This window comes from Lolium perenne, chromosome 2 (assembly GCF_019359855.2).
Source record: "Lolium perenne isolate Kyuss_39 chromosome 2, Kyuss_2.0, whole genome shotgun sequence".
In the NCBI taxonomy this organism is placed as follows: Eukaryota; Viridiplantae; Streptophyta; class Magnoliopsida; order Poales; family Poaceae; genus Lolium; species Lolium perenne.
In genome coordinates, this window is record NC_067245.2 from 196,305,504 (window position 1) to 196,314,269 (window position 8,766).

Genomic DNA, 8,766 nt, shown 5'->3' on the forward strand with positions numbered 1-8,766 from the left:
CCCATTATTCAAAATTGTGAGCCAACAAAAACTTAAATTGAATTATATGGTGTGCATAGTGTTCATGCATGACTGTTGTGATTTTTGCCATGATGTTTGTTTGAAGGGTTGGACAATGTTTCTAAACCCTAACCATGCCTAATTGGATCAAAGAGAAACAAGAAAATAAAAGAAAATCAAAAGAGCATCACATATGAGCCTATGGTCACTTTTGTGAAATCTTAACCTAGGCCATTTTACTTTGTGTAAATGGTTTGGAAACATTACTAAACTCAAAATAATAACATTTGAATCAAAGAAATGCAAAACAAATCAAAAGAAAAATCAAAACCAAGTCACATATGATAATGGTCAAAAGTGACAATTATATCAGGGTACCTACTTTGAGCCCCTGTATTAAGCAATTTCTAAACTAAACTTTCTCAACTCTTTGCTCCTCATCCAAGAGCACATCAATTTGATCACATTTGGTGTTGACCAACCATACAAATTCTTTTTCAATTGCTTATTATAAGAATGCAAAGTAGCAACTTTGAATCAGACTTAAGATCATACCCAATTTGATTTTTACCAAAACAACTTCTTTTTGCAAACCAATGCCACCAAGAAGTGCCAAACATTATTTGAATCACATCCATACATCCATAAAAAAGTTTGACAAAATTCAAAATAGAAGTTCATGCGGCCATTGTGTCGAGCACCTGGTGTGCAATAATCTGGAATGATCATACACTCTAATGTCCAGCAGGTTTTAGCCTGAACCCTCACCTCTCTGGTCAACCTCAACTCCCTCTTGCAACCCTTGGACAATGCCAAGCACTTGTACCCCTGTACCTTGATGATTTGGACCAAGACATGGCCATGCCGTGGACACTCATGCCACCACCATGCCATCATCCTCTCCTCTCCCATCTAGCCTACCTCACCATGTCCTTGACACTCCCCTCACTCTCCTGAACCTGCTCGTGCACGCCGTTGGCCAAGGAGAAGCAAGCACTGGGCAACACAGGACACACCCATGTCAGCCAGTGATGCCAGCGCGCGCATGGTCGCGACGCAGAGCGCGCCAGAGCACGTCACCGCCCCATCGTCTCCGTCCTCCCCTTGACTTATGCTTCTGCCCCGAGCATCATCACGCCACCAGCTCCCTCCCAGACACGCCCGATTGGCCCAGAGAGTCTTGTAGCCCTCGCCATCGTCGACGACTTCCGCCGGACCCGTGACAGACGACGACGTCGCCCGAGCCATCCCGTCCACCATTTTCTGTGCAATCAAGCCCGTCCTGCTCGCCATGATGTAGAGAGCAGCATGCCTTCCTCGCCTTGCCCCTTCGCAGCTCAGAGAGCCGTCGCCATGGTCGACCTGCCCGTGCGCCTCGGCACCTCGCGCCCGCTATAAATAGAGCACACCCCGGGCCTCATTCTCCACACCAATATCCTCCTCTCGTCTCACTGAGCCTCCAAGAGCATTCCCTCGCCTCAATTTAGCCTGTAGCCCACCAATTGCTTGCCGGAGTTTGCCGGAGCCGTCGCAGAAGGGGCCGTCGATTGGAGCCACCCGAGGAGCCGCCGCCGGTACCAGGAGCATCGCCGTCGTCGACAACGTCGCTCTGCATCAACGCCAATCATCGACGAACCTCTGGTGAGCCGCCGACCCCCTAGGTTCGCCGCCAATAGCGCTCGTGCTCGCCGTCGACGACGACGAGCGTCGGCCGTTAGATCTCCCTCTAATCATACGGCTCATCGCTAGCATACCGTTTTGGTGTGTTAAGGGCCACTGACAAGCGGGACCCAGTGTCAGGCAGCCCATGCGTGCGAGACGCGCTGCTGGGCCGGCCTTCTCCCTTTTTCTCTCTCTGGCCCGTTAGCATTTCCCGCCAAGCCCGTTAATTCAAATTCGGTTTATTCGTTTTAGCTGAAATTCAATACTGATGTCATATTCGAAATTAAATAAGAAAATATCCACCGAGCCAAAAATTATGAAATAAATATTTCTGGAAATCTTATGAAAATATCTATCCAACCCCACTGGTCTCAACCCTTGATTTATTGTAGAACTCATTGATGTCTACATGTACTTCTATTCTTGTAGACAGTGTTGGGCCTCCAAGAGCAGAGGTTTGTAGAACAGCAGCAAGTTTCCCTTAAGTGAATCACCCAAGGTTTATCGAACTCAGGGAGGTAGAGGTCAGAGATATCCCTCTCAAGCAACCCTGCAATTACGATACAAGAAGTCTCTTGTGTCCCCAACACACCTAATACACTTGTCAGATGTATAGGTGCACTAGTTCGGCGAAGAGATATTAAAACGCAGGTGGTATAGATGGTGGTAAACGGTAATTGCGATCTGAAGTAAATATTGCAGGAAGTAAAGATGCAGTAAAACATTAAATAAGCGATGTTTGCAGTATTTGGAAACAAGGCCTAGGGATCCTACTTTCACTAGTGGCCACTCTCAATATTGCAATCATAATTGAATATAAATACAAGCACTTCATCATACTACTCTCCTGTTGAATAAAGAACTCAAATTCATTGGGCAAGTGTGCAAAAGCACACCTCAAAGGCGTATTCCCAAGTACTAATAAACACCCCACACCGTCACCGTGAGCATTCATAGGAGGTACTAACACACCACAATTCATAAGGGAGTTACACACGGCGCACACACTGTCACCATTACACCGAGGTCACAGTAACTCCAAAGTTCACATAATAAAACACTTGAATAGCATATGACATCTAGATTGCAAAGCCTACGATCACATAGATGAACAAATAAGTACTACTCTCAAACACTCTCTTGTTGGATAACAAACACCATTCATTGTGTAGGGCTACAAGAGCTCCCTCAAGCCAGAGTAAACAAGCTCCACAACATCCGGAGTTCATATTAAAGTAACCTCTAGAGTGCATAATAGACAAGAGTAACATCTACATATTCATAAAGATCACACCATGGGAGAGAGAGATGAACCACATAGCTACCGGTAGAGCCCTCAGCCTCGGGGGAGAACTACTCCCTCCTCATCATAGGAGACAGCAACGGTGATGAAGATGGCGGTGGTGTCGATGGAGATGACTCCGGGGGCAATTCCCCGTCCCGACGGCGTGCCGGAACAGAGACTTCTGTCCCCCGAAACGGAGTTTCGCGATGGCGGTGGCGTCCCTGGAGTCTTTTTGGAGTTTCGTCAATTGGTGTCGGGTTTTCAGGTCGCGAGGGATCTTATAGGCGAAGAGGCGGCGCAAGGGGGTGCCTGGGGGGCCCACCCCATAGGGCGGCGTGCCCCCCCTCTAGGCCGCGCCAGCCTAGGGTGTGGAGGCCCTGGGCCTCCTCTCCAGCTCCCCTTCGCTATTCTGGTCCGTCTCGGTGAAATAAGATGTTTGGCTTTTGTTTCGTCGAATTCCGAGAATATTGCCCGAATAACCTTTTCTGGAACCAAAAATAGCAGAAAACAGAACTGGTGATACGTCTCCAACGTATCCATAATTTCTGATGTTCCATGCTTGTTTTATGACAATACTTACATGTTTTGCTTGCACTTTATGATGATTTTATGCGTTTTCCGGAACTAACCTATTAACGAGATGCCACAGTGCCAGTTCCTGTTTTCTGCTGTTTTTGGTTCCAGAAAGGCTGTTCTGGCAATATTCTCGGAATTGGACGAAATCAACGCCAAACATCCTATTTTTCCCGGAAGCATCCAGAACACCGAAGGAGAGTCGGAGGAGAGCCAGGGGGCCACCACACAGGTGGGCCGCGCGGGCCACACCCTGGCCGTGCCGGCCTGGTTTGGGGCCACCCTGTTGCCCCTCCTGCGCCGCCTCTTCGCCTATTTAAGCCCTTTCGACCTAAAAACGCAGTACCAATTGACGAAACTCCAGAAAGACTCCAGGGGCGCCGCCACCATCGCGAAACTCCGTTTCAGGGGACAGAAGTCTCTGTTCCGGCACCCTGCCGGGACGGGGAAGTGCCCCCGGAAGCCATCTCCATCAACGCCATCGCCTCCATCATGCTCCGTGAGTAGTTCCCCCATGGACTACGGGTTCTAGCTGTAGCTAGTTGGTATTCTCTCCCCCATGTACTTCAATACAATGATCTCATGAGCTGCCTTACATGATTGAGATTCATCTGATGTAATCGGTGTTGTGTTTGTCGGGATCCGATGGATTGTTACGTTATGATTGACTATCCACAAAGTTTGTGAAGTTATTGTTGCTGCAATCTTGTTATGCTTAATGCTTGTCACTAGGGCCCGAGTGGCATGATCTTAGATTTGAGCTCTATACTTATTGCTTAGATTGTATCTACAAGTTGTATGCACATGTCTATGTCCGGAACCAAAGGCCCCAAAGTGACAGAAATTGGGACAACTGGAGGGAAAGGCTTAGATATGAGGATCACATGTTTTCACCGAGTGTTAATGCTTTGCTCCGGTGCTCTATTAAAAGGAGTACCTTAATTTCCAGTAGATTCCCTAGAGGCCCGGCTGCCACCGGCTGGTAGGACAAAAGATGTTGTACAAGTTTCTCATTGCGAGCACGTATGACTATATATGGAAAACATGCCTACATGATTAATGATCTTGATATTCTGTCTTAATGCTATTTCAATCCTATCAATTGCCCGACTGTAATTTGTTCACCCAACACTTGTTATTGGAGAGTTGCCACTAGTGTAGATAGCTGGGAACCCCGGTCCATCTTTCATCATCATATACCCGTTCTACATGTCATTGGAAGTAGTATCAACTATTTTCTGGTGCCATTGCTCTCATATTACTATTACTGCTGCTGTGTTATTCACATCGCTCTCATATCACTGCTACTTTCACATCACCCCTGTTACTAGTGCTTTTCCAGGTGCAGCTGAATTGACAACTCAGTTGTTAAGGCTTATAAGTATTCTTTACCTCCCCTTGTGTCGAATCAATAAATTTGGGTTTTACTACCCGCGAAGACTGCTGCGATCCCTTATACTTGTGGGTTATCAAGACTGTTTTCTGGCGCCGTTGCCGGGGAGGCATAGCTCTACTCATAAGTTCACCTGGGGAGTACACTCTACCTCTATCTCTGTTTTTATTTTATTTTATTTTGTTTTGCTTAGTTTATTTCTGTCTTGTTTTATTTTTCTTAGTTTACTTTTGTCTAGTTTCTTTTTGTCTTGTTTTACTTTTCTCATATACCCAAAAATCCATAAAAATTTGAAAAACCTAAAAATTAAAAACTGCTGTTATGGGAGAACCCATAACCTACTTGGAGCTTATAGAATATTATAATAATTATAGAGAATCAAGAACTGGTAAAGTGATGAGTGCTGTGATAGAAAAATTGAATACAATTGCTAAAATCTTGCTTAAACGCCATGATATAAACTGTTGCTCTCAACAGGACACTAAACATCTTAAATTTCAATGTGGCTTTAGTGAGGAATTTTTAATTAAGAACTATAATCGGAATAGCTATATTCATTTTGGGTTTGAAGAGGTAGAACAATTTGTCATATTTATGGGAGCCTCTGAGATAGAATCCTTCATGGTTAAAAATTATAAAACTTGTGTTGTTTGTAAGGACCTTAAAGATTATGTCTCTTCTATCCTTAATTTTTGCAATGAAAGTTACACTGATAATCCTTATATCATTGATTATAAAGAGAGACTCATTAATGCACAAGAATGCACTCACAATTTGCAGGAACCAGTGGAAGAAGAAATTGATGAACCTGAAAGCTCATTGGATGAAAAAGAGGAGGAAATTGATGAACCTGAAAGCTCATTGGATGAAAAAGAAGAGGAGAGTGATGAACAAAAGGAGGAAGAATGGATTAGCTACCCATGCCAACCTTCTAATGAGAGTAACTCTTTATCTCTTACACTATTTGATTGTCCTCCATGCTTACCGAAGGAGGATGAATGTTATGTTCCTGTGGATTCTCTTGAAATATCCCCTATGAGTAAAACTTGTGAGAATAATTATGCTACTGTTGTCTATGATAATCCATGCTAATTTGATAAACCTTATGATAATGCTTTGTTTGTGCCTGATGTCGATATGCATGGTACTAAAGAGTTTTGCTTGGAAAATGTTTATGATAAATCTCTAGATGATGGTCCTATGTTACTTGATAATATTAATTGTACTACTAATGAAAATGGGATTGGAGATGTCTTGACATTATCTATGAGTTCCATATCTCTTGAGATTGATCAACCATCTTGTTATATTATTGATAAAAGTGTGTTTGGAAGTTTTAATCGCACTATTTTTGAGCTTGATAAAAATTATGTGTTTATGGATCATGAGAAACATGCTTCATGTGATAGTTATATTGTTGAGTTTGTTCATGAAGCTACTGAAAACTATTATGAGAGAGGAAAATATGGTAGTAGAAATTTGCATGGTACTAAAACACCTCTCTATATGCTTAAAATTTTGAAGTTACTCTTGTTTTATCTTCTTATGCTTGTCACTTTGTTCTTCATGAATTTATTTGTGTACAAGATTCCTATGCATAGGAAGTGGGTTAGACTTAAATGTGTTTTGAATTTGCTTTTTGATACTCTCTTTTGCTTCAACTCTTATTTCTTGCGAGTGCATCATTAAAACTGCTGAGCCCATCTTAATGGCTACAAAGAAAGAACTTCTTGGGAGATAACCCATGTGTTTATTTTGCTACAGTACCTCTATTTTATATTTGTGTCTTGGAAGTTGTTACTACTGTAGCAACCTCTCCTTATCTTATTTTTATCGCATTGTTGTGCCAAGTAAAGTCTTTGATAGTAAGGTTCATACTAGATTTGGATTACTGCGTAGAAACAGATTTCTTGCTGTCACGAATCTGGGCCTAATTCTCTGTAGGTAACTCAGAAAATTATGCCAATTTACGTGAGTGATCCTCAGATATGTACGCAACTTTCATTCAATTTGAGAATTTTCATTTGAGCAAGTCTGGTGCCTCTTTAAAATTCGTCTTTACGGACTGTTCTGTTTTGACAGATTCTGCCTTTTATTTCGCATTGCTTCTTTCGCTGTGTTGGGTGGATTTTTTTGTTCCATTACCTTCCAGTAGCTTTGAGCAATGTCCAGAAGTGTTAAGAATGATTGTGTCACCTCTGAACATGTGAGTTTTTGATTATGCACTAACCCTCTAATGAGTTTGTTTCGAGTTTGGTGTGGAGGAAGTTTTCAAGGGTCAAGAGAGGAGGAGGATATACTATGATCAAGAAGAGTGAAGAGTCTAAGCTTGGGGATGCCCCCGTGGTTCATCCCTGCATATTTCAAGAAGACTCAAGCATCTAAGCTTGGGGATGCCCAAGGCATCCCCTTCTTCATCGACAAATTATCAGGTTTCTTCTCTTGAAACTATATTTTTATTCGGTCACATCTTATGTACTTTGCTTGGAGCGTCTGTTTGTTTTTGTTTTTGTTTTTGTTTGAATAAGATCGGATCCTAGCAATCCTTGTTTGGGAGAGAGACACGCTTCGCTTTTTCATATGAACACTTGTTCTTCGCTTTACTTTTAATGTTCAATGATAAAAGTTGGAAGCTACATCACTTATGGTTATTTGGTTGGAATCAGAAAATGCCTCATATTGTCTTGAATAATTTGACACTTGGCAATTGTTTTGAGCTCTCAAGTAGATCATGATTAAGTTTTTTCATGTAGTTTAAACCTATTAGTGGAGAACTACTGTAGAGCTTGTTGAAATTGGTTTGCATGATTGGTCTCTCTTAAGGTCTAGATATTTTCTGGTGAAAGTGTTTGAGCAACAAGGAAGACAGTGTAGAGTATTATAATGCTTGCAATATGTTCTTATGTAAGTTTTGCTGTACCGGTTCATACTTGTGTTTGCTTCAAACAACCTTGCTAGCCAAAGCCTTGTACTGAGAGGAAATGCTTCTCGTGCATCCAAAACCTTGAGCCAACCACTATGCCATTTGTGTCCACCATACCTACCTACTACATGGTATTTCTCCGCCATTCCAAAGTAAATTGCTTGAGTGCTACCTTTAAACAATTCAAAATTTATCACCTCTGATTTGTGTCAATGTTTAATAGCTCATGAGGAAGTATGTGGTGTTTATCTTTCAATCTTGTTGGGCAACTTTCACCAATGGACTAGTGGCTTCATCCGCTTATCCAATAACTTTGCAAAAAGAGCTGGCAATGGGATTCCCAGTCCCAAATTAATTAACAAAAATAGACACTCCTCCATGGTATGTGATTGTTGGACGGCACCCGAAGGATTCGGTTAGCCATGGCTTGTGTAAGCAAAGGTTGGGAGGAGTGTCATCATAATAAAACTAAAATAAAAAGGCACTCTTTCATGGTATGAGATTGTTGGCAGGCACCCGAGGATTCGGTTAGCCATGGTTTGTGAAAGAAAGGTTGGAAGGAGTGCCACCCAAAAATAAAATAAAATGGGAGCCGCTCTTTGAAGGTTTGTCTGGCAAGGGGGTTAGAGTGCCCACTACCATTCGTTGACAACAACAAACACCTCTCAAAACTTTACTTTTATGCTCTCTTTATGTTTTCAAAACCAAAACTCTAGCACAAATATAGCAATCAATGCTTCCCTCTACGAAGGGCCATTCTTTTACTTTATGTTGAGTCAGTTTACCTACTTCCTTCCATCTTAGAAGCAAACACTTGTGTCAACTGTGCATTGATTCTTACATACTTGCTTATTTGCACTTATTATATTACTTTATGTTGACAATTATCCATGAGATATGCATGTTGAAAGTTGAAAGCAACTACTGAAA